We start from the raw sequence: 27,308 nt of genomic DNA, 5'->3' as shown, positions 1-27,308 counted from the left end.
TGGGAAGCTCAGTGTGCTACAATGCGGCCTAGCCGGCCGGGCCAACCACCGTCTGCCATATCTTGTGCATCCGCAGCCTCTTCATCCTCTGTGACTGGGGGGACAGCAGTCACACCTGTTTTGGGGCGCAGACCTGCCACCTCTTTACCCGCAACAGCCAGCGTGATTGGCAGGTCATCATTTTCTTTGGAGGTGGTAACACCAGCTGGTGTTGAGCGCTGTCCGACATCGATAGCACCACCTTTGGATGAAGGCAACCTAACATGTCCGCCTGCATCTTCCTCACAGACCGGCAGTTTGCCGGGGACACCCTTATCAACCCCGTCTAAGCACAATAGCCAGCCCTCGGTCCCTCAGATGTGGACAAGTAAAGACCATTTCCTCCTAGCCATGAGAAAGCTAAGAGGTTGAATTTCACCATCTGCAAGCTCTTGGCTACAGAAATGCTGCCTTTCCGCCTGGTGGACACAGAGGATTTTCGAGACCTTATGTCCGTCGCAGTGCCCCAGTACCAGATGCCTAGTCGGCACTACTTCTCAAAGAAAGGTGTGCCTGCGCTCCACCAGCATGTCGCACACAACATCACCGCTTCTTTGAGAAACTCTGTGTGTGACAGGGTGCATTTCACCACAGACACTTGGACGAGTAGGCATGGACAGGGGCGTTACATGTCGCTGACTGGGCACTGGGTAACTATGGTGACAGCAGGACAAGGGGCTGCTGTCCAAGTCTTGCCGTCCCCACGAGTTGTGCGTCAATCCTCTTTATGTCAAAGTTCCTCCACTGCTTCTGCCTCCTCAACCTCCTCTCGGTCTTCCACCTGCACCCAAAGCCTGTCTGGTCATGCCACAAGCTTTCTAACTGCGCAGAAGGGATCCTGCACACCTCCTTACTATGCTGGCAGTAGGGCTCAACGTCATCAGGCGGTTTTTACATTGAAATGTCTGGGAAATGTGAGTCACACAGCTGAGGAGTTGTGGTCAGCTCTGGAGAACCAATTTCATGAATGGTTGTCTCCACTGGACCTGAAACCAGGGAAGGCCGTGTGCGACAATGCTGCAAACCTGGGTGCGGCCCTTCGCCGGGGCAATGTCACACACGTGCCTTGTATGGCTCACGTGTTGAACCTGGTTGTCCAGCAATTTTTAGCCCACTATCCCAGACTAGATGGCCTTCTGCAGATGGCACGGTCGCTGTGTGCTCACTTCCGCCGTTCGCATCCCGCAGCTCAGCGACTTACATCTCTACAGAAGTCATTGGGCCTGCCACTTCACCGGCTAAAATGCGATGTGCCTACCCGGTGGAATTCAACTCTGCACATGTTGCAGCGACTGTGGCAGCACCGACAAGCCCTGGTGCAATACGTTCTGACGTATAGCCTGGGCCAACGAGATTCAGAGGTGGGGCAAATCACGCTGGAGGAGTGGTCTCAGATCAGGGACCTATGCACCCTTCTGCACAGTTTTGAAATGGCGACGAAGATGTTTAGTGCTGACGATGCCATTATCAGCATTACTATTCCGGTGATTTACATGCTGGAGCACATGTTAAACAGAATTCGGAGTCAGGTGGTGGCACAAGAGGAGGTGGAGGAAGTAGAGGAGGAGGAGTTGTATGCGGAAGGGCTAACATCTGCAAGGTCCAGAAGGTCGGCAGCACCAAGGCGGCAGGCATGTGAGGGTGGGGGAGATGGTTTTACCAGGGCGCATGGTAGCAGCCAAACTAGTGAGGAAGGTGCAGGAGCCCAGGAAGAAGTGGAGGACGAACTGATGGAAGACTCATCAGATGAGGGAGACCTTGATCACATTTCTGTTGTGCGAGGTTGGGGGGAGAGGACAGAGGAAGGAAGCATGATTATTACCTCGCCACCAACACAACAGGGACTTGGTGCTCCTGGATGCGCAACACACATGAGTGCCTTCTTGCTGCACTACCTGCAACATGACCCTCGAATTGTGAGAATTAGGAATAATCCTGACTACTGGGTTGCCACACTGTTAGATCCCCGGTACAAAAGTAAATTTGCAGAAATTATTCCTGCCATAGAAAGGGATGCACGCATGCAGGAGTATCAGCAGAGACTGTTGCAGAATCTTACATGTGCTTTTCCACAAAATACCAGTGGTGCACGTAGTGAATCTCACAGTTCCAACTTGCCAACCGTGGGACCGTCAAGTGTTCAGCACTCAAACCGTAACAGAACCACAGTATCTGCTGGTAACATCAATTTTGCGGAATCATTTCACCACTTTTTTAGCCCATCCTTTGCAAGGCCACAGGAGACAAGAAGTCTGACACATAGTCAACGCCTAGAGACGATGGTACAGGAGTATCTCCAAGTAAACATTGAAGCCACGACTGTGTCACTGGACCCTTGCTCTTTTTGGGCTTCCAATCTGGATAAATGGCCGGAGCTAGCCACTTACGCCTTGGAGATCTTGTCATGCCCCGCAGCCAGCGTTCTGTCTGAACGTGTGTTCAGCGCTGCTGGTGGTGTGCTGACAGATAAGCGCACGCGGCTCTCCACTGATAATGTAGACAGACTCACGTTCATAAAGATGAACAAATCATTGATCCGAAACGACTTTTCTACCCCTGTGTCATCCTGGGGAGAGTAAAAGCTTGATGATTGGTTAAAATCACCCTACCAAACGTTTTAAGCTTTCAAATTACTAATCATGTTTATCTGTATCTTGACTGGAAAATAATTTGGGCTTTGTAGCATTGTGCAGCACTGATCCTATTAGGCCATCTATAATAAGCTCCACCAGATTTAAAATTAAAAATAATTCTTAGCTGCATCTAGCCCGGAAAATAATTTTGGGGCTCCGAGATGCGCAAGACACATAAGTGCCTTCTTGCTGCACTACCTGCAGCATGACCCTCATATTGTCAGAATTCGAAGTAATCATGACTACTGGGTTGCCACACCCTTAGATCCCCCAAACTTTTCGATCAACCTTTTCATTTTAATAAAGACCAAAAAAATGGTCATTTTTGAAATTATAAGCATTAGCAGGTTGTTAGAAACTGAAATCAAACAGTTTTCAACTCAAAACTTTATTCTAGGTGATGTTACATTTTCACATAGGACCCCTTGTTCGAAAGGAGCTTCTGAACTCTCTCGTCCATTGAATTTGTCAGGTTTTGGATGGTTTCTGCTTCAATTGTTTTGCATGAGGACAGAATACCCTCCCAGAGCTGTTGCTTAGATGTGAACTGCCTCCCGCCATCATAGACACTCCTTTTAATGATGCTCCAAAGTTTCTGAATGGGGTAGTGGTCAGGGGAGCATGGGGGTCACACCATAAGTTTGTCCCCTTTTATGCCCATATCAGCCAGAGATGCAGATGTTTTATGTGCAGCATGAGATGGTGCATTATCATGCAGAAAAATGATCTTGCTGTGAAATACACGGTTCTTCTTCTTGAACCATGGCAGGAAGTGCTGTTTGAGAAAATCCACATACATTATGGAGTTCATCTTTAGCGCCTTCAGGGATCCTAAAGGGGCCGACAATCTCTCTCCCCATGATTCCAGCCCAAAACATTACTCCACCTCCTCCTTGTTGGCGCTGTAGCCGTGTTTGCGTGGGGTGTCCATCAACCAGCCATCCTCCACTCCATCCATCTGGACCATCGAGCGCTGCACGGCACTCATCCGTGAACAAAACAGTTTTGAAATCAGTCTTCATGTAATGTTTGGCCCACTGGAGCCGTTTCTGCTTGTGTGAAGTGGATAGAGGAGGTCGACAGGATGGCGTATGCACAGCTGCAAACCTCTGAAGGACCCTGCATCTTGTTGTTCGGGGGACGTTGGAGGCACAAGCAGCTTCAAAAACTTGTCTGCTGCTATGACAAGGCTTTTTTGCCGCTGCTCTTTCAACCTGACGTAATTGCCTGTAGGAAAGAGTCCTCAATTTGCCCTTATCAGCACGCACACGTGTGTACTCTGAATCAGCTACATACTTCTTGATTGCCAAGACACTTCATCGTGATCATCGCACAATGTTGATTGTAGTCATGCCTTGACCTAAACACTCCACAATTTGTTGCTTCTCAGCAGCCGACACATCCTTTTTCTTTCCCATTTTGGCAGAAAATGTAGGCTGCTTAATAATGTGAGATAGCCTTCTTAAGTAGTCTTGCCTTTCATTGTACACACCTGCCAAACTAATTAGCACAGGTGTCTGCAATTGCTTACAGTGATATAAAGAGCCCTGACACACATCACCATCAATGAGTTTAACTGACAAACAAACAAATTCTTCCCTTATCACTCCTAAACACTTTTTGCATAATAATTTGGAACGCGGTGTACATGTGCTTTTCCACAAAACACCAGCGGTTCACGTAGTGAATCTTACAGTTCTAACTTGCCAACCGTGGTCTGTATGGAATTGTTCAATAAAGGGCCCAAAATTAAGATAACATAGATGGGAGAGGTCTCTATGAATAGGAATTCCTAAGTATTTGATACCCTGTGAGGGCCAGGCAAAGGGAAAGTTGGACTGGATGGAATTCTATATGGATTTGGGGAGGGAGACATCGAGGGCCTCAGACTTCGCTGCATTGATTTTAAAATTTTACCATGTAACAAAGTGATCTATTTCAGCCATAACAGCATGGATGGATATATGTGATTGAGTGATATATACTAGGACATCATCAGCAAATAGAGAGCACTTGTACTCGGTGCCTCCCACCTCAATCCACCTAATATTGGGGTTATGGCGAATTGATGAGAGCAGGTGCTCCGTCACTAGGATGTATAAGAGAGGGGACAGAGGACATCCCTGCCTTGTCCCATTGGTGATTGTGAAAGGTGATGAAAATGTTCTGACGCACCCCCTGGGCCTTGGGACACCCGGAGCCGGACCCTTTTTGGTGGATGCTGGTGGTTGTAGTCTTCGTGGCGGCGACCCGGTTCCGTGGCTCAGGGCGGTCAAACCAGTGGCGGAACTATTTATGTGGTTTTGATGTTTAAATGTCCGACTACGCCACCCGTGGATTGCGGTCAGAGTGAACCGCCGCTACAGGGCAGACCGCTGAGGCTGGTGTTGTGGGTGCAGCAGAGCGTAGCATAACTCCCCACGGGAGGAGTATAGCCTCAGGCAGTGTATGCGGAGGATGGGGGTGATGGTGCAGGGCAGCAGCAGTAACGACACGGAGTCAGTGATGCAGTCCAGGGCCTTTACTCACAGTTCTTATTATCCAGACCACGTCTGCAGGTAACGGCTGCCCACGTCGTACTGTGCTCACCAGGTGAGGGGCTCAGACAACTCCCAGATAACTTTGGAGCACTTCACAGGACCCCCTTTGTGTGTCCTTCGTCTGGCCTTTCTTACCAACACTTCTGTCCGGCTGCCTCGGGCCTCCTCTTGGTAAACTTGGCGCCAGTTTCCCTGACCCTATGTGGTGCCTTCCTAGCGGGTGTAGCGAGGGGCTGCGCCACATAAAATGTTATAGCCTCCGGTTTCTAGCTGAGGGTCGTTTCCTGCCTCCACTAGTTCGGGGACCGGTCTCCCCCTTTGGCCTGACCCCTCCACGCAGGTGGATTCGGGCGTGCGGTGGCGACTCGCCCGTCCGCACCCCTGGGATTCCTTCATTCCTCGTTCCTGTAGCCTTCTCCGCTCCTCTTCCTTCCTTCTCCCTCTTCCAGGCCTGGGCCTCTGTTACTAGGCCTGCCTCCGGAGCAGAGCTCATGCAGAGGCCCTGCTCCCTGCCACTTCTGCTCAGACTTCTCTGCACTGAACTAAGATGGTGCCCACCTTTTATACTCCCTTCTCAATGCACCCAGGAACTGCTTCCTCCCTGCTCCTGCACTACAGGGTTCCCCTTCCTCAGTGTTCCCTCCCCCCACTCCAGCCAGGGACAGGGACTGTCGTGCCCATCTCAGGGGCATATTGGTCGCCCTGCCCCACGGCAATGTGGTGTAATGCATGCAGGTGTCGGGTCCTGATCCACACTCCATCCTTACCTGAGAGTGAGATATCACACCTCTGGGTGAGGTGCAATACGTCTGTAGCAACCGAGCCCTCAGGGTGCTACAGTTCCATTTATCTTCAGCCTAGGTGATGTATTGCGATACAGGGCAGTGATTTTGGCTATAAAAGGGTCCCCTAGACCCCTACCCCAAGCTTTTTAAGAGAATCATATATGGCGTGCCAGGAGACTCTATGGAATGCTTTCTCAGCATCCAACGAGAGTATCTAATTACAAATTTTTAACTGCATCTAGCCCAGGAAATACTTTGTGCCTAGTAGCAGTGTCTGCTAGTCAGCGGATTATCCCGGCTGTTAAGCAAGCTACACCACCTGTAGTTTAGACACTTAATTTTTTCAAAGGAAATGCTTCGGGACCATGGGATACTCAGTGAAGAGCATCAGGAGGCACCCCAAGGCATAGGGGCTGGGACTGGCAGTAGGATGCCTTGCGGTGGACAGCCGAGCTCGATCCTTATAAAAGCTTTTTAACTGCAGCAGCTTTAGTGGACGCTACTGGAGCTGGAATTACGCGGCTGCTGGCATGAGACTTGCCCTCCAATAGATCCTTGTAAATGGATTTAAAGTGTATTCATTGAAATTAGAGAGACAATTTAAATTAAAAAGCTTAGAGCTGCCTCCACCACAGGGGGGCTCGCTCGACCCACCAGCGGACAGGCACCAGTATTGGGAGAGGGGGGCTGGCCATCAGGGTTCACCGCGGCTCTGGCACAAACCCGGCGACACGGAGGTGGCATGGGCAGGAGCGGACTGGCCGTGTCGGCTTCTCACTTTTTGGATTTTAGAAGGGCATGACATGCCTATATCTGTGTCTCCCCCTCCTTTTACTCCTCCACCTCTTTTATTTTCGAATGACTATATGTACTTGTCACTTTTCCATGTGTTAGTTGTGTCTTCTGAGCAGTTTGTCAGCTTTTGGACACCTTTGAAGGTGTTTTCTATGTGTTTCTATGTGTTTTTGTTTGCCTGCCATTGGTTTTAACGGTGTTCGAAGGTGTTCGACGAACAGTTCGACGAACAGTTCGGCGAACACACGGGTGTTCGACGAACCGAACCGAACTCGAACACTATGGGGGTGGCTCAACACTACATGACATGCCTATATCTGTGTCTCCCCCTCCTTTTACTCCTCCACCTCTTTTCTTTTCGCATGACTATATGTACTTGTCACTTTTCCATGTGTTAGTTGTGTCTTCTGAGCAGTTTGTCAGCTTTTGGACACCTTTGAAGGTGTTTTCTATGTGTTTCTATGTGTTTTTGTTTGCCTGCCATTGGTTTTAACGGTGTTCGAAGGTGTTCGACGAACAGTTCGGCGAACACACGGGTGTTCGACGAACCGAACCGAACTCGAACACTACGGGGGTGGCTCAACACTAGTGTTAACCAGATTGGCTGCTTGAGAAGCTGCCAGGGTAGCTACTGCAGTGATATCAGCGACCGGGGCAGCTTGTTTCAGGGTCCTAAGTCGGGCCTCAAGTTGCTGTATATAGCGCTGCAGTTGCTGGTTGTCAGCCATGATCGGCAAGACCCTGGCGCTCTGATACTGTGAAGGGGACATTTGCAAACAACTTTATTATAATGGAACGCAACCGAACCCGGGGTCCGCGATGCAGCCTGGTGGACTGAGGCTGAACATCTTTCAGGTGAGAAGGAAACAACCAACTTAAATCGCAATCCCCTCTGTGTTACAGCACACCGGAATGGGAATAGGGATTTGCACTATCTCCGTTAACTGCACGAGAGATGTACGATAAATAATATATCTGTAGTCCTGTTGCAGCACAGGGACTACACTGTTGGCGCTAGGATGCGTGTGTGACTCACGCCGGTGAATACGTGCCCTCAGCCGGCGTGCTACCGGACTGAGGAGTATCTCTCCACGTGGCTTACAGGAGGTACCGGGAATAGGGTGTCTGCAGACTGCTCGGGGTGTAAGACGACCCCTTTGTCAGAGCCAGGCTGTCAGATGAAGCTACCTGCCTATTTCATCTAGCCTGCCTATTTCCACTAAACCTGCCTGCAGAAACTAAAGCACACGTGGAGCCCAAGCGTCCACACAACACCATCACAGCGCGCCGCCATGTTTGTGGGCGCGCCTTTTAAAGATTAAGCCCTGCCCACCGTTGCACCATTGGTGACGTCACCCGCGACCAATCAGGCGGTGCCAGGTCACCTGATCAGCTGACTCCCAAACCACCAATCATGGTCCGCCATGTCACGGGCATGCTCAGTACAGAGAATTCTGGACTTAGGCTTCAGCAGCCTGTCTCCCTCGCAACCCATGCTTCATGTTGCTAGGCACAAATTCCCAAGAGACAACCTGTACATCTCGTGGACCAGCTAGGAGTTGTGACTGATGATGATGCTGAGCAGCATCAGCCCCAGCTGGACTGGAATGGGAGACCACAGAAGGCTCTGGACCCATTTCAAATCCAGCAAACACTTAACACTCTGGCCTCAGTACTTGGCAAGGCCCTGGCCACCAGGCAGATACAGGCTCACTTCACCTCCTCCTATTCTGCTGCCACCTGCTTCTGCTGTTGCTTCCACCACCACCTTCCTGATGGCCCTGTGATCCCATGCCACCACCACCAGTAAGCTAGTTTGAAAAATATGGTAATTTCAAAGATACATATGCTAAACAGAGGTCTGAAGTAGACATTGCAGAGCTGTGTAGAACATTCTTCTACATTTCCAAACTTACAAGCAAATCACTTTGTTTTTTTTTCTCCCAAAATGGTGAAAAACACACCTATGTTGGCGATGGAAAGGAGGCTTTGAGGGGATATGGAGGAGGCCTATGTTTTTTAACTTTATTTTTAGGTGTGCAATAGTTTGTTTGCTGATAACTTTGGAAAAGTAGCTACAAATCAATGAAACTATCATAATTGTTAATTTTAAAGATGTGAAATGTGTGAAAATATGTTTGTTTTTGTCTATAATATGTTTTATAGTAAAGATTACCATACACAATAGAATAAAATCAGCCAATTTTGTTAATGTGGATAAGATCCAACTACCTTATAATTTGCATTGTGTTTCTCAGATCTTTTAGATCTAAGCGAGCTAATAGATTACCTTATTTTTCAGGCTTTAAGATGCACCGGACCATAAGACGCACACTCAATTTTGGGGTGGAAAATAGGAAAAAACATATTTTTTATAACATGGGGGTCTGTCTTATAGTCTGAATAGGTATCTTTCCTGGGGGGGCGATGGAGTGGGGGTCACAGGAGGCAGGGTCCTTCAATAAGCCGGGCCTGGCGCTGTTGGCCTTGGTCTGGGGGCTGGTGGTCTGGGGGCTGGTGGCCTGGGTGCCTTGTGCTGGTGGCCTGGGGATGGGGACCTGGTGGCTGGTGCTGGGGTCTGATACCGGGGCCGGTGTCTTGCTAGCGTGGCAGAGTGGCGTGAGCAGCTTCCAGTGTGCTCGGTAATCTTTCTGAAGCTATGATCTACAGGAAAATGGCCACCGGCATTGCAAAGCGCATGTGCCAGCTCCGGTGGCCATTTTCCTGTAGATCACAGCTTCAGAAAGTTTTCTGCGCGCATCGAAAGCTGTTCACGCCGCTTAAAGCAAGACTCTGGCCCCGGTACTCGGCAAGGCCCCGGCCACCAGGCAGAGACGGGCTCGCTTCACCTCCTCCTATTCTGCTGCCGCCTGCTTCTGTTGTCGCTTCCGCCGCCACCTTCCTGATGGCCCTGCGATCCCATGCGACCACCACCGGTAAGTTACTTTGAAACCATAAGACACCCCCCCCATTTTCCTCCCAAATTTGGGGGGAAAAAAGTGCGTTTTATAGTCTGAAAAATTTGGTACTTTCAAAGATACATATGCTAGACAGATGTCTGAAGTAGACATTGAAGAGCTGTGTAGAACATTCTTCTACATTTCCTAAATTACGAGCAAATCACTTTGTTTGTTTTTTTCTCCCAAAATGGTGAAAAACACAACTATATTGGCGATGGAAAGGAGGCTTTGAGGGGATATGGAGGAGGCCTATGTTTTTTAACTTTATTTTTAGGTGTGCAATAGTTTGTTTGCTGATAACTTTGGAAAAGTAGCTACAAATCAATGCAACTAGCATAATTGTTAATTTTAAAGATGTCGAATGTGTGGAAATATGTTTTTTGTGTGTAATATGCTTTATACACAATAGAAGAAATTTTGTCGATTCTGTAAATGTGGATAAGATCCGACTACACTGTAATTTGCATTATGTATTTCTCCGACCTTTTACGTCTAAGTGAGCTAAAAGATTACTTTCAAAGATACATACGCTATACAGATGTCTAAAGTAGACATTGCTGTGTAAAACATTTTTCTACTTTTCCTAAATTACGAGCAAATCACTTTTGTGTTCTTTTCTACCAAAATGGTAGAAAAAACACACCTATATTGGTGATGGAAAGGAGGCTTTGAGGGGATATGAAGGAGGCATATGTTTTTTTATTTTATTTTTAGGTGTGCAATAATCTGTTTGCTAACAATTTTGGAAAAGTAGCTACAAATTAATGAAACTATCATAATTGTTAATTTTAAAGATGTGAAATGTGTGAAAATATGTCTGTTTTTGTCTGTAATATGTTTTCTAGTAAAGGTTACCATACACAATAGAATAAATAGGATAAAATCAGCCAATTTTGTTAATGTGGATAAGATCCGACTACCTTGAATTTGCATTGTTTTTCTCAGACCTTTTAGGTCTAAGTGAGCTAAAAGATCACCATTAGTGTTGAGCGAGCACTAAAATGCTCGGGTGCTCGAAGCTCGGGCCGAGCTCGCCGTGATACTCGGGTGCTCGACCTGAGCAATGAGCCCAATGTTAGTCTATGGGAGACTCGAGCATTTTTGCGGTGGCCCAAAACGATAGTGACAGTGCTCAAATGACATGGGGACAGCATGGGGATCGCCCCAGGAAGCATTTTTGACCCCCAGGTCACTGCTGTCAACAACGTGATCAGAGGTATTAAGCCACTTTTACGGGCTCACAATAAAACGTTCAAAAACGAAAGTGAAACTTTTTTCCTGTGAAATATGTTAAGGAACATCCTTTCCAGGGAAAAGACTTGTGTATAAGTTAAAATAAATGACCAAAAACAAAAATACTCCTCCAGACCTTCGGCTATGTTCACATGTAGCATTTTTTATGCGTTTTTGCACTTTTGCATTGCTTTCAACTATGACAAATGCATTCACCGGGAAATGTCATTTTAACATTTTACAACCTTATCTGGCCATGTGCTGTGTGACACATGCATAAAGTGCTGAAAAGACATGGGAACAGCATGGAGAAGACCCCTGGAAGCATCTCTGACTCCCAGGTCACTGTCTAAAAGTGTGCCCATCATAAGTGATCCTTGCCGCATCAGAAGATGCAGACTTGCAACTATCCCCATGCAAGTTCTAGTCCCAGGGCAGTGTTCAATTGTACCTCCCCCATTCTTTGCAATGCAAGCGCAAGTATGCAGCCTGCCACCCACCCACCCCCAGGCTGCAATACCATACTGCTTGCTTGCTTGAATTTGAAATTGGGCCTTTTAGGCATGTGGAGGCGGAATCTGGCCACCACGTCATGGCTGTGTTGGCGGCCTGGAATCCATACTCAGCCCCCAGCCGCCCGGCTGCTGGGTGTCCATACTCAGTCCCCAGCCACCCCGCGGCCGGGTGTCCACACACGGTCCCCAGCCGCCTGGGGGCAGCCGGGTGTCCATAAACGGTCCCCAGCCGCCCCTATTTCTCCTTGGAACATCCCCCCACACACTTTTCTTAGCCCGGCCTGCTTTAGGCAGCATTGGACGAGCCCACCAGAGAACCAGACTCCTCCGGTGGGCCCTGACTTCTCCATCGGTGGAGTTGAGAGTGCCAAGGTGAGGAGCATGATGATGATGACAGAAGTTAGCATATGCTATGTTTTCTTTTAATGCAAGTGTAAGTGTGTAGCCTGCCACCCACCCACCCCCAAACTGCAATTCCATACTGCTAGCTTGCACTTGAAATGGGGCCTTTTAGTTTGGAGGAGGCCGAAGCTGGCCACTACCTCATGGCTGCTTCGGCAGCGAGGTATCCATACTCAGTCCCCAGCCGCCCCTATTTGTCCTGGTGTGCCTTATACATAAGATTAAGCGCGTATACCAAAACATTACCTGTGCCCTCCCCAGTGCATTTAGTGGGAAGGAGAGCCTATTCCGCTGTAGTGTGTGCATGCCAAACCCCTGTTCATGGTACATGTGAAGATGCCTCCCACCTTGCACCTGTCGTTGCAGACTTGCAACTATCCCCATTCAAGTCCTTGTCCCAGGGCAGTGTTCAATTGTACCTCTCTCATTCCTTGCAATGCAAGCGCAAGTATGCAGCCTGCCACCCACCCACCCCCAGGCTGCACTACCATACTGCTGGCTTGCTTGCACTTTAAATTGGGCCTTTTAGGCATGTGGAGGCGGAATCTGGCCACCACGCCATGGCTGTGTCGGCGGCCTGGTATCCATACTCAGTCCCCAGCCGCCTGGTGGCCGGGTGTCCCGGCTTGCTCCCCAGCCTCCAGGGGGTGGCCGGGTGTCCATACTCGGTCCCCAGCCACCCCTATTTGTCCCGGTAACCTTTCCCACACTTTTCTTAGCCTGGCCTGCTTTAGGGCAGCATTGGCCGAGCCCACCGGACTATCAGACTCCTCCGGTGGGCCCTGGCTTCTCCATCAGGGGAGTTGAGAGTGCCAAGGTGAGGAGCATGATGAGGATGATAGAAGTTAGCATCTGCTTTGTTTTGTTGTAATGCAAGCACATGTATGTAGTAGCGGCTAGGCCTGAGGTGGTCAGCGTTTTGGCGCATATCCTACCTTCTCCGAGGATTGTTGGATGTTTTACTGCTACTATCCAAGTTCTATGACTCCCGTTAAAACAAAGCTTCAGGTGATAAATGATGGATGAGGTAGTGGCAAAGGAGAAAGAGCAGGAGGAACAGGGACCATTCACATCAATATCAGGCCAGTCAACCAGATATGTCTTGTAGGATATGTTTCTGTAACAAAAGGAGCAGTTCGGCTACACAGTTATAGGGCATACAGTGAGTGCAATGCCTACCAAAAATTTCGAGCCACTCCAATGCCCCTTGGAAATGACATGGAGGTCAGAGGGCGTTAACTAAACCTTTTTTTCCATTTATAGCAACTGGGTCTCCTGTGCACTGTTGGCCTAAGCAGTGAATGGAAGGCTTTCCAAAAATTATGAGGAGCTGCAATGCCCCTTACAAGAGCCATGTGTGGCACCCCAGGGGTCTGGTCACCACAGTAATAGAGATATTACGTCGGAGAGCAAGTGGAAGGTTTCCTGGTCAGGATCCCTTAAACATGCAACATCCTACTGCCCCAGTCCTGGGAGGGGAGAATTCTGCCCTTATAAACTGGATCTGGGGCGGGGTTGAGTGAGTCAGAGAACAGAGAACAGTCAGAGTCAGAGTGAGAGCAAGGGAAAGTAACAGCAAGGAGCTCTGTAGGAGCTAGGAGCTAAAGACCAGGGGCTGGAACCTGAGCAGAGCTCGCCCTGGCAGATAACAATAGGAACCGGACACAGGAGTCCGAGGCTGTGAGGACTTATATATCCAGCAGCAGAAACCAGCCGGCAGGGGATTTCAGGTCCTCTGGCCATAGAAGCCCGGAGGCTCAGTCACAAGCAAGGGACCAGCACCGCCGTCGTGGAGCGGAGGCTAACTGAAGGCCCCAAGTCACCAGCCATACGGGTGAGCACTACACGGTACACTCAGGGACGTGGGCTACTTCTACCCGCTTACAGCAAGGTAGCCAGGAAGAGTGCAGACAGACGGGGAGGCCTACAACTCCACCTGGCCAGGGGAACTCCTGCTTGCTCACAGACTGACCAGGCCTCTTATGCTAGCCAGTACTCCCAGGAGGGTCTACCTTATAATCATCAGTAAAGACCCTGAACTGCACTGCAAAGACTCTGAGTCGTTCCTGCTGCGCTCGTGCACCATCACCCCCATCATCCACACTCACTGCCCTGAGGCTATACTCCTCCCGTGGGGAGTTATCCCATTCTCTGCTGCGCACACAACACCAGCCTCAGCGGTCTGCCTCGCAGTGGTGGTACTCCCTGACCGCAATCCACGGGTGGCGCAGTCGGAAAATTAACCTCAAAACCTAAGAAAGACTGCCACTGGTTTGACCAGCCTGAGCCACAGGACCGGCTCACTGCCACGGAGACTACAGACCCCAGAAACCCGGCACCGGGTATCCCACACACGTGTACACACGGCCCAGGGGCGCGTCACATGCAGTACAGCATATTACAAACATAAGCCCCATTATTGGGGAGTGGGTGTCCCATAGTATTTGCTTATGCCTTGCAAGCAAAAGCTGCCAAAAATAAGGACGAAGGAACTTGCAATGCTGGCACCCTGGTGGTATAGTGGTGGTGGAGGCTGAGGATAAGGAGAAGAAGATAAAACAGCCGAAACGAGGAAGCGTATACCCATGTGTGGGTGTGAAGCGGTGCATGTGAATACATCTCCCGAAATAACACAGTGGATTTGACTTTATGTTACTCTGCTGTCATTTGGTGGTGATGAGAAGTCTGGCCCAATCCAGCCCTTGTTCATTTTGATAAGGGTCAGCTTGTCAGCATTGTCAGTTGACAGGCGAGTGCGCTTATCAGTTATAATTCCCCCAGCGGCACTAAAAACACGCTCCGATAACACGCTAGCGGCAGGGCAGGCCAGGACCTCCAAGGCGTACAGAGCGAGTTCATTCCAAGTGTCCAGCTTGGATACCCAATAATTAAAAGGCACAGAGGAATCACGGAGGATGCTGGTACGGTCGGCAAGGTACTCCCTCACCATCTTTTGAAACTTTCCACTCCTTGTGAGAGTATCCTGCGCCTCAGGGCCTGTAAGCTGGGCGGGTGTCAGAAAACTGTCCCAGAACGTTGACAGTGTTCCCCTGCCTCTGCTGGATTGGAGTTGCATCTCTCTCGCCTGTACGCCTTGGTTGGGCAACGAACTGTGACCTCTGCCGCTAGCGTGTTCAGATGGGAATTTTTTTAAGAGTTCTGCAGCAAGGGCCTTCTGGTACTGCCCCATTTTTGTAGACCTCTCCACCTCAGGAATAAGAGATTGAAAGTTCTCCTTGTAGCGGGGGTCTACAAGTGTCACCAACCAGTAATGACTGTCACCCAACATTTTGACAACGCGAGGGTCACGGTTAAGGCAGCGTAACATAAAGTCAGCCATGCGTGCCAGACTGGTAACGGTCAAGATTTCCATGTCCTCACCAAGATGACGACTGACCATGCTCTCCTCCTCCTCCTCTTCCTCCTCCCCCCTGTCCTCAGGCCACCCACGCTGAATTGACAGTATGACACTTGTACAGGTACTACCGTCTACAACGCATGATAGCAGCTCCTGTTCTTCCTCCTCCTCCTCCTCTTCCTCTCCCTCATTGTCCCCCAATGCACGTTGGGATGAGATGAGGCTGGGCTGTGTGTAATCGCCCGCTACGGCTTCTTGATCCATCTCATCATACTCTGGCTGCAATGCCTCCTCTTTAATTCTCTGCAGAGAGCGTTGCAAAAGACAGACAAGTGGGATGCTGACACTAATGATGGCGTCATCGCCACTCACCATCTTGGTGGCCTCCTCAAAGTTTGTCAGGATGGTACATATGTCAGACATCCAGGTCCACTCCTGAGGTCTTATGTGTGGAGTCTGACCTGAATATCGACGGCCTTGTTGCAGCTGGTACTCCACAACTGCTCTCTTCTGCTCACAAATCCTTTGCAACATGTGGAGAGTAGAGTTCCAACGTGTGGGGACATCACACACCAGTCGGTGTGCCGGAAGCTGCAAACGCTGCTGCAACACAGCAAGGGCGGCGGAAACTGTAGCCGACTTGCGAAAATGACCTGACAGGTGGCGTACTTTCACAAGCAGATCTGGCAACTCGGGGTACGATTTAAGAAACCGCTGAACCACGAGGTTAAGCACATGAGCCAGGCATGGTACGTGTGTGATCTCACCTCGCCTCAGAGCCGCCACCAGGTTACGGCCATAGTTACACACGACCATGCCGGGATGTAGGTTCAGCGGTCTCAGCCACAGATCTGTCTGCTCTTTCACAGCTGTCCACAACTCACAAGCAGTGTGAGGTTTATCACCTAAGCTTATGAGTTTCAGCACAGCCTGTTGCCGCTTGGCGGAGGCAGTACTGCAATGCTTCCAGCTTGTAACTGATGTGGTGATATCTGAGATGGAGGCTGAACATGAGGAGGAGGAGGAGGAGGATGCGCAGGAGCTGTGCACTGTGGGGGCAACTCTGACTGACATAGGGCCCGTAATTCTCGGTGTGGGGAGGATGTGTTCCGTCCCAAGGTCCGACTGGGTCCCGGCTTCCACTATGTTTACCCAGTGTGCCGTCAGAGAGATGTACCGTCCCTGGCCACAAGCACTTGTCCACGTGTCCTTTGTCAGGTGGACTCTCCCAGTAACTGCGTTGTTGAGGGCACGGCAGATGCTTTGGGACACATGCTTGTGTAGTGCGGGGATGGCACACCGGGCAAAATAGTGTCGGCTGGGGACCGAGTACCGAGGGACGGCCACCGCCATAAGATTGCGGAAGGATTCCGTCTCCACCAGCCTAAAAGGCAGCATTTCCAATGCAAGCAGTCGTGAAATGTGTGAATTTAGGACTGTGGCCTGTGGGGCGTTAGCTGCTAATTTCCGCTTTCGTTCAAAGGTCTGGGATATGGACAATTGAACGCTGGGGTGGGACATGGACGTGGACGTTGATGCTGTTTCTTGAGAAACTGCCATAACAAATGAAGACTGAGAGGAGGGGGCATCTTTACATGCAGTATGGACAGGGAATTGCCTTGCACACACAACAGGGGGTTCTATTGCACGCACAACAGTGGAAGAAGCAGTGGTGACACCCGCTGACACTGGTCGTGGACCCTGGGTTTCACCCCACAAAGTCGGGTGCTTTGCTGCCATGTGCCTGATCATGCTGGTGGTGGTCAGGCTGGTAGTTTTGTCACCCCTGCTGATGCTGGCATGGCAGGTGGAACATATGGCCATTTTGGGGTTATCAGCATAGTCTTTAAAAAAATTCCAGACTCTGGAAGACCTACCGCTTGTACTGGCAACGTCCCTCGTGTTGGTGTTACGGGGAACGGTTGCCTGCCTTCTGTCTGTGGCCACCACACTGCTTCTTCCTGCCTGTTGGGGTACTCTGCCTCCCTCCCCCTGTGTGCTGCTGGCCTCACTCTGCATATCCTCCTTCCACTTGGGGTCAGTTACTAGATCATCCACCACCTCCTCCTCTTCCACTTGCGCACCACGATCCTCCTCCTCACTTCCTGGCAATTGTGTCTCGTCATTGTCCACCTCTTGTGACAGATTGCCAACGTCGACTTCCTGTGGCCGTGGCTGTTCAAATATTTGGGCATCGCAACATGGGATCTCCTCTTCCACCACTTCAAGCGTATCAGGCGAGGGGCCCAAATATGGAAATGGACCAGTGAACAGCTCTTCAGAGTGTCCAAGTGTGGGATCACTTGCTGTCTGACGACACTCGGCATGGTGGGAGGAAGGAGCATCAGGGTCAGGAGGAGTATGCGGTCGAGACTCACGGCTACTAAAGGCCCCGTCACACATAACGAGATCGCTAGCGAGATCGCTGATGAGTCACGTTTTGGTGACGCAATAGCGATCTCGCTAGCGATCTCGTTATGTCTGACAGGTAGCAACGATCAGGCCCCTGCTGTGAGATCGCTGATCGTTACAAAGCTTCCTGGACCATTCCTGAGTCGTTGCGCTCCCGCTGGGCAGTGTGTATCGCTGTATTTGACACCTTGTCAACGACCTCGCTAGCGATTCAGAACTGAGACACATTGAGGTGCATAAATTGGACTTTTCTGCGTTCGTCGTCCCTGATTGGTGGTCGCTACTGCGTCCTTGTTTTTTCAGATCCCACCAGCGTTCTCCGGCTGTGACTCCACTTTGAACAAATCAGACATCTTTAGCGAAGTAGGTATTGTTTGGGGTCTCAAATGAGTTTCCATTTTTAATTCATTTATAGGACATCTACCAATTATCTTCTATCATTGCTCTTCAGGGAGGGAGGGCTTGGCTTCAATAGCGATCTCGTTAGCGATCTCATTATGTGTGACGGGGCACCAGGACCGTTAAAATACTGGCAGCAGTTGTCGCGGCAGGTCTTCGCATCATGGGTGTTTCTGCCATGTCCCACTGGTTGAAGGCCTGCAATTGCAGGATCGTTTGCACGCTATTCACCGAGCTCCACTTCCCCATTGGCTCGGTCCACAGAGTCCACAAAGCCAGGCGGACAGTACGTAATTGCATCACGTCGACGAGGAAAGTTTTGAAGCGTGCAACAGGCCAAAAGAACAGAGTCTATTGATTTAAGCTTCATGTTAATTGGCGTATGAAAAACTCTGAAGCGGTTGGCCACGACAGCGTGTCAGAAAACGTGCTTTGTGGGTGTGTGTGCACGAGACCCCTAAAGTATCTGCCCATGCAAAAGCATATATATACAGATAGAAGCCAAGCCCTCCCTCCCTCCCTGAAGAGCAATGATAGCAGATAATTGGTAGATGTCCTATAAATGAATTAAAAATGGAAACTCATTTGAGACCCCAAACAATACCTAGTTCGCTAAAGATGTCTGATTTGTTCAAAGTGGAGTCACAGCCGGAGAACGCTGGTGGGATCTGAAAAACAAGGACGCAGTAGCGACCACCAATCAGGGACGATGAACGCAGAAAAGTCCAATTTATGCACCTCAATGTGTCTCAGTTCTGAATCGCTAGCGAGGTCGTTGACAAGGTGTCAAATACAGCGATGCACACTGCCCAGCGGGAGCGCAACGACCCAGGAATGGTCCAGGAAGCTTTGTAACGATCAGCGATCTCACAGCAGGGGCCTGATCGTTGCTACCTGTCAGACATAACGAGATCGCTAGCGAGATCGCTATTGCGTCACCAAAACGTGACTCATCAGCGATCTCGCTAGCGATCTCGTTATGTGTGACGGGGCCTTTAGAGTTGACCGTGTGGAAGACAGACCGGAGGTGGTGGTGCCCAGGTAACTGGAAGTATTATCAGCTATCCAATTAATAATCTGTTCACACTGATCAGTTCTCAATACTGGTGTTCTGTGCTTCCCTAGTAATTCGGTCAAGAAGTGGAAGCGAGAAGATGTGGCTGTTGGTTGTGGCACATTTTCACCTTGGCCACGGCCCCGTCCTCTGCACGAACCATCACCACAACGTCCACTTCCACGTCCCTTGCCACGCGCCTTGCCCATTGTAAATGAAGTAAAATTGCTTACACTAATGGAAAAAGGGTAATAAAGAGTAGATTAGAACCGTGGAAGAGGAAAACCACAGTTATTGTTTACTGGTGCATACCACACTTTTTTAAATAGAGATATTTGCGGCTGAACAGTGAGCGACACACTCAAACTGCTTTTTTTTTAGATACCAAAGGCCCAAAACTGGATAGTACAGCGATTTGACCCGTGGAACTGCGAAACCACACTGGGATGTCGGGCCTACACAAGACTATTTTCAACAGATATATTTTTGTGTTACAACAGTCAGGAGACACTACTGTTTTTCTTTACGGAAAAAACTACCAAAAGCTGAATAATAGAGATTTTTTACCGTGGGATGGCAAAACCACACTTATTGTTTACTGGGGTATACCACACTTTCTTAAATAGAGATATTTGTGGCTGAACAGTGAGCGACACACTCAAACTGCTTTTTTTTAGATACCAAAGGCCCAAAACTGGATAGTACAGAGATTTGACCCGTGGAACTGCGAAACCACACTGGGATGTCGGGCCTACACAAGACTATTTTCAACAGATATATTTTTGTGTCACAACAGTCAGGAGACACTACTGTTTTTCTTTACGGAAAATATACCAAAAGCTGAATAATAGAGATTTTTTACCGTGGGATGGCAAAACCACAGTTATTGTTTACTGGGGTATACCAGACTTTTTTAAATATATAGATTTGTGGCTGAACAGTGAACGACACACTCAAACTGTTTTTTTTTTAGATACAAATGGCCCAAAATGGATAATACAGAGGTTTGAACCGTGGAAGTGCAAAACAACACTTCTGTTTCTCTAGCCTACACCAGACTATTTTAAACAGTTATATTTGTGTCTGAAAAATCAGAGACACGCTTTTTTTTTGGGGGGGGACACATCCAAAAGGTTAATAAGACGGGTATTTGTACAGTGTGAAGGAGGAAAAAAAAAGGAGGATTTAGATGAAAAAAAAAGGATTTTTCCTGGCCCCCGACACCTGGTGCTAAGTCCAGCAATTTCAGCAACAGGAGCACACAGGACTGTAATGCAGCGTTTGCTGGTATAACCACTGTGTCTCCTATACAGCCTGCCTGCCTGGTATCTGGGATGGATATTAGTCCTGAAAAGGACTGTTTGTTTGTTCTGGCAGCCTTTACAGACCCTACACTAACTATTTCGCAGTTTATATCTCTCCCTAAATCAGCAGCGCTGTCCCTACACTGTCTAATCCGGAGCGACTGTGTCCAAGATGGCGGCGCCCGGTTTTAAATACTCGAGGTGACGCTGTGTGGCCAGCCAATCACTGTAATGCCCACAACCAACATGGCTGCAGCATTACAGCGACTGGCTGGCAATCCCTGCATGTTCATTGGCTCTGTAAAGAGCACCAAACATGCAGGGCGGAGACCCGAGCTCCCGCCCGAGTGACCCGGAAATGCTCGGTGCTCGCCGAACATCCCGAGTAGCGTGATGCTCGGGCGAGTACCGAGCAGTGTCGAGCATGTTCGCTCAACACTAATCACCATCAGTGATGAGCGATTACCGTAATATTCGTAATCGCTATACTCGTAACCAGGGGCGTACATAGGAATCATGGGGCCCCATAGCAGAAGTTCTAATTGCCCCCCCCCCAAAAAAAAATGTAAATAATTGTTGGGGGCACAGAAAAGCAGATCTCACAACTTTCCAGCCTTTGCATAGCAATTTTCTTCCCTGCTGAAGTCCTAGATTCCTCTTTCATTGCCCCATAAAATGTGATGCCAACAAAAGTGTCCCCCCCCCTTAACACAGTATGATACTCCCATGGTGCATTCCTCCTCATTAGCCTCTACATGCACAGTGAAATGACCCTACTGTCAGGGCTGTGGAGTGGAAGTCGGTATAAAATGGACAGGCTCCTAAAATATATAATAAATTGGGTACAGTAGTTCAATGCAGTTTGTGGGGAATATTTTTTTCATAAGAATTTGGGAAAGTTATGAAATGTCCTATAAATGTCTGTCCTATTCCTGATCTAAGGGGCTAGACTTGTAGCTGAGTTGAATCTGTGCTACAGTAAATTTATCACTTAAACATGAGCCATGTATGAGGGAGTCGCAGTTGTAGTCAGTGTCATGGAAATTGAGGAGTCGGAGGTTTGGCTTACTGACTCCACAGCCCTGCCTACTGTACCCTACCTCAACTCCCAGGGCAAAGTATGGTGACCCCAACACAGTATAATCCCCCAACTGTGACCTCCACACAGCCTTCCGTGCAGTATAGTGGGCCTATATACAGTATAATGGTCCCCACACCTCTCCACACTCCACTGAGTATAATGCACTCCCCATGGTCCTCCACACAGTATAATGCACTCTCTATGGTCCTCCACACAGTATAATGCACTCCCTATGGTCCTCCACACAGAATAATGCACTCGACATGGTCCTCCACACAGTATAATGCACTCGACATGGTCCTCCACACAGTATAATGCACTCGCCATGGTCCTCCACACAGTATAATGCACTCGCCATGGTCCTCCACACAGTATAATGCACTCGCCATGGTCCTCCACACAGTATAATGCACTCCCCATGGTCCTGCACACAGTATAATGCGCTCCCCATGGTCTTCCACACAGTATAATGAACTCCCCATGGGCCTCCACACAGTATAATGAACTCCCCATGGTTCTGTATGCAGTATAATGCAGCCCCCCATAGGGTAAAATGAAGTCCCAGTCCTCCAGTACTATCAGTACTCACTGATTTACAAAAATAAATAAATACATACTCACTGCTCCTCGTTCCCCGCTGCTTCAGTCTCTGTCATCACCTCAGCGGCTGCCAGCTCCACTGTCTGACAGAGCGTGGAGCGTCATCACCCCACTGCGTCAGAAGCGGAGGAGTAATGAGGGAGATGGAGTGTCATATGACTATCCCTCCTCCATCATTGCTTTCAACCAGGGCCGGCTCCAGGTTTTCGTGGGCCCCGGGCGAAAGAGTCTCAGTGGCCCCTTTAATACATACCAACATTCATGATGCACAGATACGGCGGAGAAATGTAGGTATACAACACAGGACAAAGGCTGCCCCATCACCCTTCACATATGCAAACATGCACGCACACAGCACGCAGACATGAACACACACAGTACACAGACATGCTTGCACACACACAGTACGCACACATGCACACAGTACGCAGACATGCTCGTACACGGTACGCAGACATGCACATGGTACACAGATATGCACGCATACATATGCAGACAAGCACATACACAGATACGTACATATTTGAACACATTCTTAAAAACACATAAAACAGACATAAATATATATATACAAAGGCATACACACAATACACATTAGAAATATATTTAATATGGGGATTTCGGAATCTGGTGGCAAGCCTCACATACCTGCCCCTTGTCCTGTGTCCGGTCCAGCTGTGCAGGGCCGCCGGCATGTCTGATGGCCATCACAGGCTCTGGACCATCAGAGGGGCCCACTCGCCGCCGGGGCCCAGACCGCTCCCCCAGCATGTCCACAGAGATGACCTCCGGCAGTGTTTGATTGCCGGCACTTAATCGGGGCCCCCTCCTGCACCCTCTGCTCCGCCGGCGCTGCTTAATTGCCGCCACTTCATCAGGGTCCCCCCTCCATCGGGGCCTCCCTTAAACAGGGCCCCCCCTCCATCGGGGCCTCCCTTAAACAGGGCCTCCCTTCCATCAGGGCCTCCCTTAAACAGGGCCCCCCTTCCATCGGGGCCTCCCTTAAACAGGGCCTCCCTTCCATCGGGGCCTCCCTTAAACAGGGCCCCCCTTCCATCGGGGCCTCCCTTAAACAGGGCCCCCCCCTCCATCGGGGCCTCCCTTAAACAGGACCCCCCGTCCATTTGGGCCTCCCTTAAACAGGGCCCCCCTCCTGCACCCCCCGCTCCGCTGTTTGATTGCCGCCGCCCGCCAACACTGATTTCAGACATGGCCGCACGCAGTGCACTGTGCAGCTGTGTCTGCTAGTAATGACGCGGCAGGGGCGACACAAGCACAATTAAAGGCGCAGTGTCGCCCCTGCCGTCATTACTACAAGACACAGCCGCACAGCGCATGGCAATGTCTGAACACAGTGGCGGTGGGCGGCGGCAATCAAACAGCAGAGCGGGGGTTACAGAAGTGGGGCGACTGCTATCGGGCCCCCTCGGCTCATGGGCCCCATAGCAGTCACGTGGCCTGCCGCCATTGGCGGTACGCCACTGCTCGTAACGAGTCAATGGGAAATGCAAGTAATTTTCTGCTTGACCCTACAAAGAGGTCTGGGGGCCTGAGGAAAAGGCTGAAATGGATGGGAAAGTGATGAAACAGAATGGGAAGAGCCTGGAGAATATGCCTGCATGCATTTCTGACTCACATATGATTTCTGGGAATATGTTTGTCGCAGTATAACGCCACTTTTACAGACACACAAGAACAACTACCAAACCTAACCAAAATTGCATTTAACAATAAACCAGAAAAACAAAAAAAATATGCCTTTTAGCCTTTGTTCACACATACTGTTGTGGCTTTTTTTTGCCTTTTACAATTGGGAGGTCCCTCTGTCATTTTTAGTTTGCTATTCCCCAGCACTTTACAAGCGGAGCTAGAACTTACTAGTAGGTATCTTGATCTATGACCTGAGAGACCTCAGGTGGCTCTGTAACATGCATTTTGGAGGGACATCTGTTACTTAGACATTTGGGCGGTCCCTCCATCATTGACACTCAGATAGTGGAATACATATTCAATAGCAGTTTATAATGTGCCCATTGTAGCGTTGGGCTTGACCCTCCTCTTCCTCCTCCTCCACCACCATGTGATACTGCGGCCCTAAATTCAAATGTTCAGAGGCCCTGCAGTAGGCAGGAAAGCTGAGTTTTGTGAGAGCCCTCTTGTGGCCCTATAATATACATTTTAAAGTGCCCTCCTCTAGAGATTTTGGAGGTCTCTCTTGTGTACAATACATTTGAGAGTGCCCTCACTTATTCATATTGTAAGACCCTCACTCTATTATTTAACTCATTTAAGGGCAGAGACTACAGAGAAAAAGGCCAAGAGACATGGAGAACTAGAAGGTAGCAGTGAGTGCGACCTGCGATCCTCAGGTATGGCTGAACTCTGTGAACCGGAAAAATAAAGCTGCACTAGTCAACTGGATGACGAGCTCAAATATATCACTTGTGCAAGTCAATGGACAAAGGATATATGGTGCCCCCCTCCAGAATGGGTTGGAGAAGCTTCTCCAAATGGCTCAGAGATTTTGATTGTCAATATTCCCCAGATTATATAGGAAGAAAAGACTTCTTGATACTCTACTACTTGGTCCAGTACAGAATGTGCATTGTATTTCCAAAAATTACTCCTGGAAGCTGTGTTATAGGTGCAGGGAGATTCCATGACAAGGGCCTCCCTTGTCAAACATCTACGATGTGTAACATCCCTGGCGGCGTGCTTGCATAGTGCACCACCTCCCACCATGCAAGACCGCATTCTTACCCATCAGTCCAGCCTGCAAACCTTGCTCCAGTTCATGCTGTGTGCATGTCTCTTGTCTGACTGCTTAGGGCGGCGGCCCAGTTACTTCCTGATTCTTATAGCTGCTGTGGGCGCACCCCTAATGCGTCTCCAGCCTATTGCTGTGAGTCACTGGATATTTAAACCCCCTCCACCCAGAAGGAGGTGCCTGAGCAACACTGTCTATCAGTGTGCTCCTTGCCTCTGATTTGCCAGGTCTTGTCCTGTATCTTGTCTGTTTCTGCCACCCTGGGGGCTGCATACCCAGGCCTGTTACCTCTGACTTCTAGTCTGTTTCTGCCACTCTGGGGGCTGTATACCCAGGCCTGTAATCTGTGACTTCTAGACCATTTCCGCCACCCTGGGGGCTGTATACCCAGGCTCGTTCCTGTATCTAGTTGCAGTATCAGTTCCTGTCTGAACTGTCTCCTGGCCTGTTACCTGTTTGTCTCTATGTCTGTACCCTCCCTTTTCCTGCAATGTCTGAACCTGCACCTAGCTCCAACTCATCTCTGTACTTCTGTTTGTGAGTTTTGTGTCCACTCGCTACTTCATTGTAAGTACCTTGTGTGTATCTGGTTCTGCTTGTCCCTTTTCCCTTCCTCCGTATCTACCACCTGTGTTCTAGCCATCTTCCTGTATCTTCCAGTCTGTTCCATATGAACAGAGCCCTGTCCTCTCTGCCTGCACTGTCAGCCCTGTTCTGCCCTGCTTGCTCACTGCTCCGGCGGTTTCGCTCTGCTCTGCCTTGTCCACCTCTCTGGCGGTTTCACTCTGCTCTGCCTTGTCCGCCGCACCTGCGGTTTTGTTCTGCTCTGCTTGCTCACTGTGCCAGCGGTCTCTTTGCTCTGCCTTGCCCACCGCTCTGGCGGTTCCTCTCTGCTCTGCCTTGTCCACCGCACCTGCGGTTTCGCTCTGCTCTGCCTTGTCCACCGCTCTGGCGGCTCCTCTCTGCTCTGCCTTGTCCACCGCTTCGGCAGTTTCGCTCTGCCCTGCCTTGACCACCGCACCTGCGGTTTCGCTCCACTCTGTTTGCTCACCGCTCTGGCGGTTTGGCTCTGCTCTGCCTTGTCCACCGCACCAGCGGTTCCGCTCTGCTCTGCCTTGTCCTCCGCTCCGGCGGTTTTGCTTTACTCTGCTTGTCTACCACATCTGTGGCTCTGTTCCTGTCTCCCAGTCTGTACTGGACCCTATCCAGCCTGCACTCCAACCTGCTAGTACCTGCATGTCTGCACTCCAGCCGTGCTTGCCAGTATCTCCCTGTCTGCACTCCAGCCGTGCTTGCCAGTACTCACCTGTCTGCATGCCAGCCGTGCTTGCCAGTGCCCACCTGTCTGCATACCAGCCGTGCTTACCAGTACCCACCTGTCTGCATACCAGTCGTGCCTGCCAATACCCACCTGTCTGTATGCCAGTCTACCCTGCCTGTTCCTGCATTCCCCGGTGTGGGTCAACAGCTGTGACCGGGGTCTGACCTGGAGTGGCACCTGGTCCCTCTGCTCAGTTCCTCCTTGGTTCACGGAGTCGACTGAGCCTCCGTGCGACCTTGGTCGGATCGGGTTGATGCTTAATTATGCCCCTCCAGGCACACCCCGGCTCATGGTACAGTGGGATCACTAATCACGCTCACGCCAGTCAGTCCGGGTGCGAGTGTAACACGATGGAGTACTGTAGTGATTGTGGCCCTCAATTCATGTTTTCAGAGGGCCATCAGTCGGTCATCAACAGTCAGTGTAAATTTCTATTGAATATGTATCTCCTATCTCAGTCCCAATGTGTCACAAGCCAGGCATGTTTTTTGCCAAATAGGGTGACTGACAGTACATTTATATTGAATATGTATCCCCTATCTCAGTCACAATGTGGCACAACCTGAGACAATAGCCTCAAATGACAAATATTAGTTTGGTAGGACCACTGTACATTCCAGATTTGTCCACTGCATAATGTGCATAGGGTTTGTAAAAATAAGCCCTATGAGATGAGTCAAGGTTGACATAGGTAGCCACCATCCCAAGGGCCTCCAATCACAAATAGTAGTTAGGCTGGAATAGGAATACTGTCCTGGTTTGTACACTGCACAATGTGCATAGGGTTTGTAAAAATTAGCCCTATGGGCTGAGTCATGGTCCCCTGAAAGCCGGAGGAGTGTCAGCTCCAGTAAAGAGGGAAATAGGAGAGCAGGGCAGGCCAGGCAGGTGCTGGTAGTGGGGGACTCAATTATTAGGGAAACAGATAGGGCAATCTGTCACAAAGACAGGGATCATCGAACAGTGTGCTGCCTACCTGGCGCTCAAGTCCGGCACATCGCTGATCAGGTTGACAGATTACTGGGAGGGGCTGGTGAGGACCCAGCGGTCATGGTGCACATTGGCACAAATGACAAAGTTAGAGGTAGGTGGAAGGTCCTTAAAGATGAT

The sequence above is a fragment of the Phyllobates terribilis genome, unplaced genomic scaffold (assembly GCF_046119375.1).
Source record: "Phyllobates terribilis strain yellow unplaced genomic scaffold, ASM4611937v1 Scaffold_2__4_contigs__length_985480577, whole genome shotgun sequence".
Classification (NCBI taxonomy): Eukaryota; Metazoa; Chordata; class Amphibia; order Anura; family Dendrobatidae; genus Phyllobates; species Phyllobates terribilis.
Note: the sequence above shows the minus strand (reverse complement) of the source record.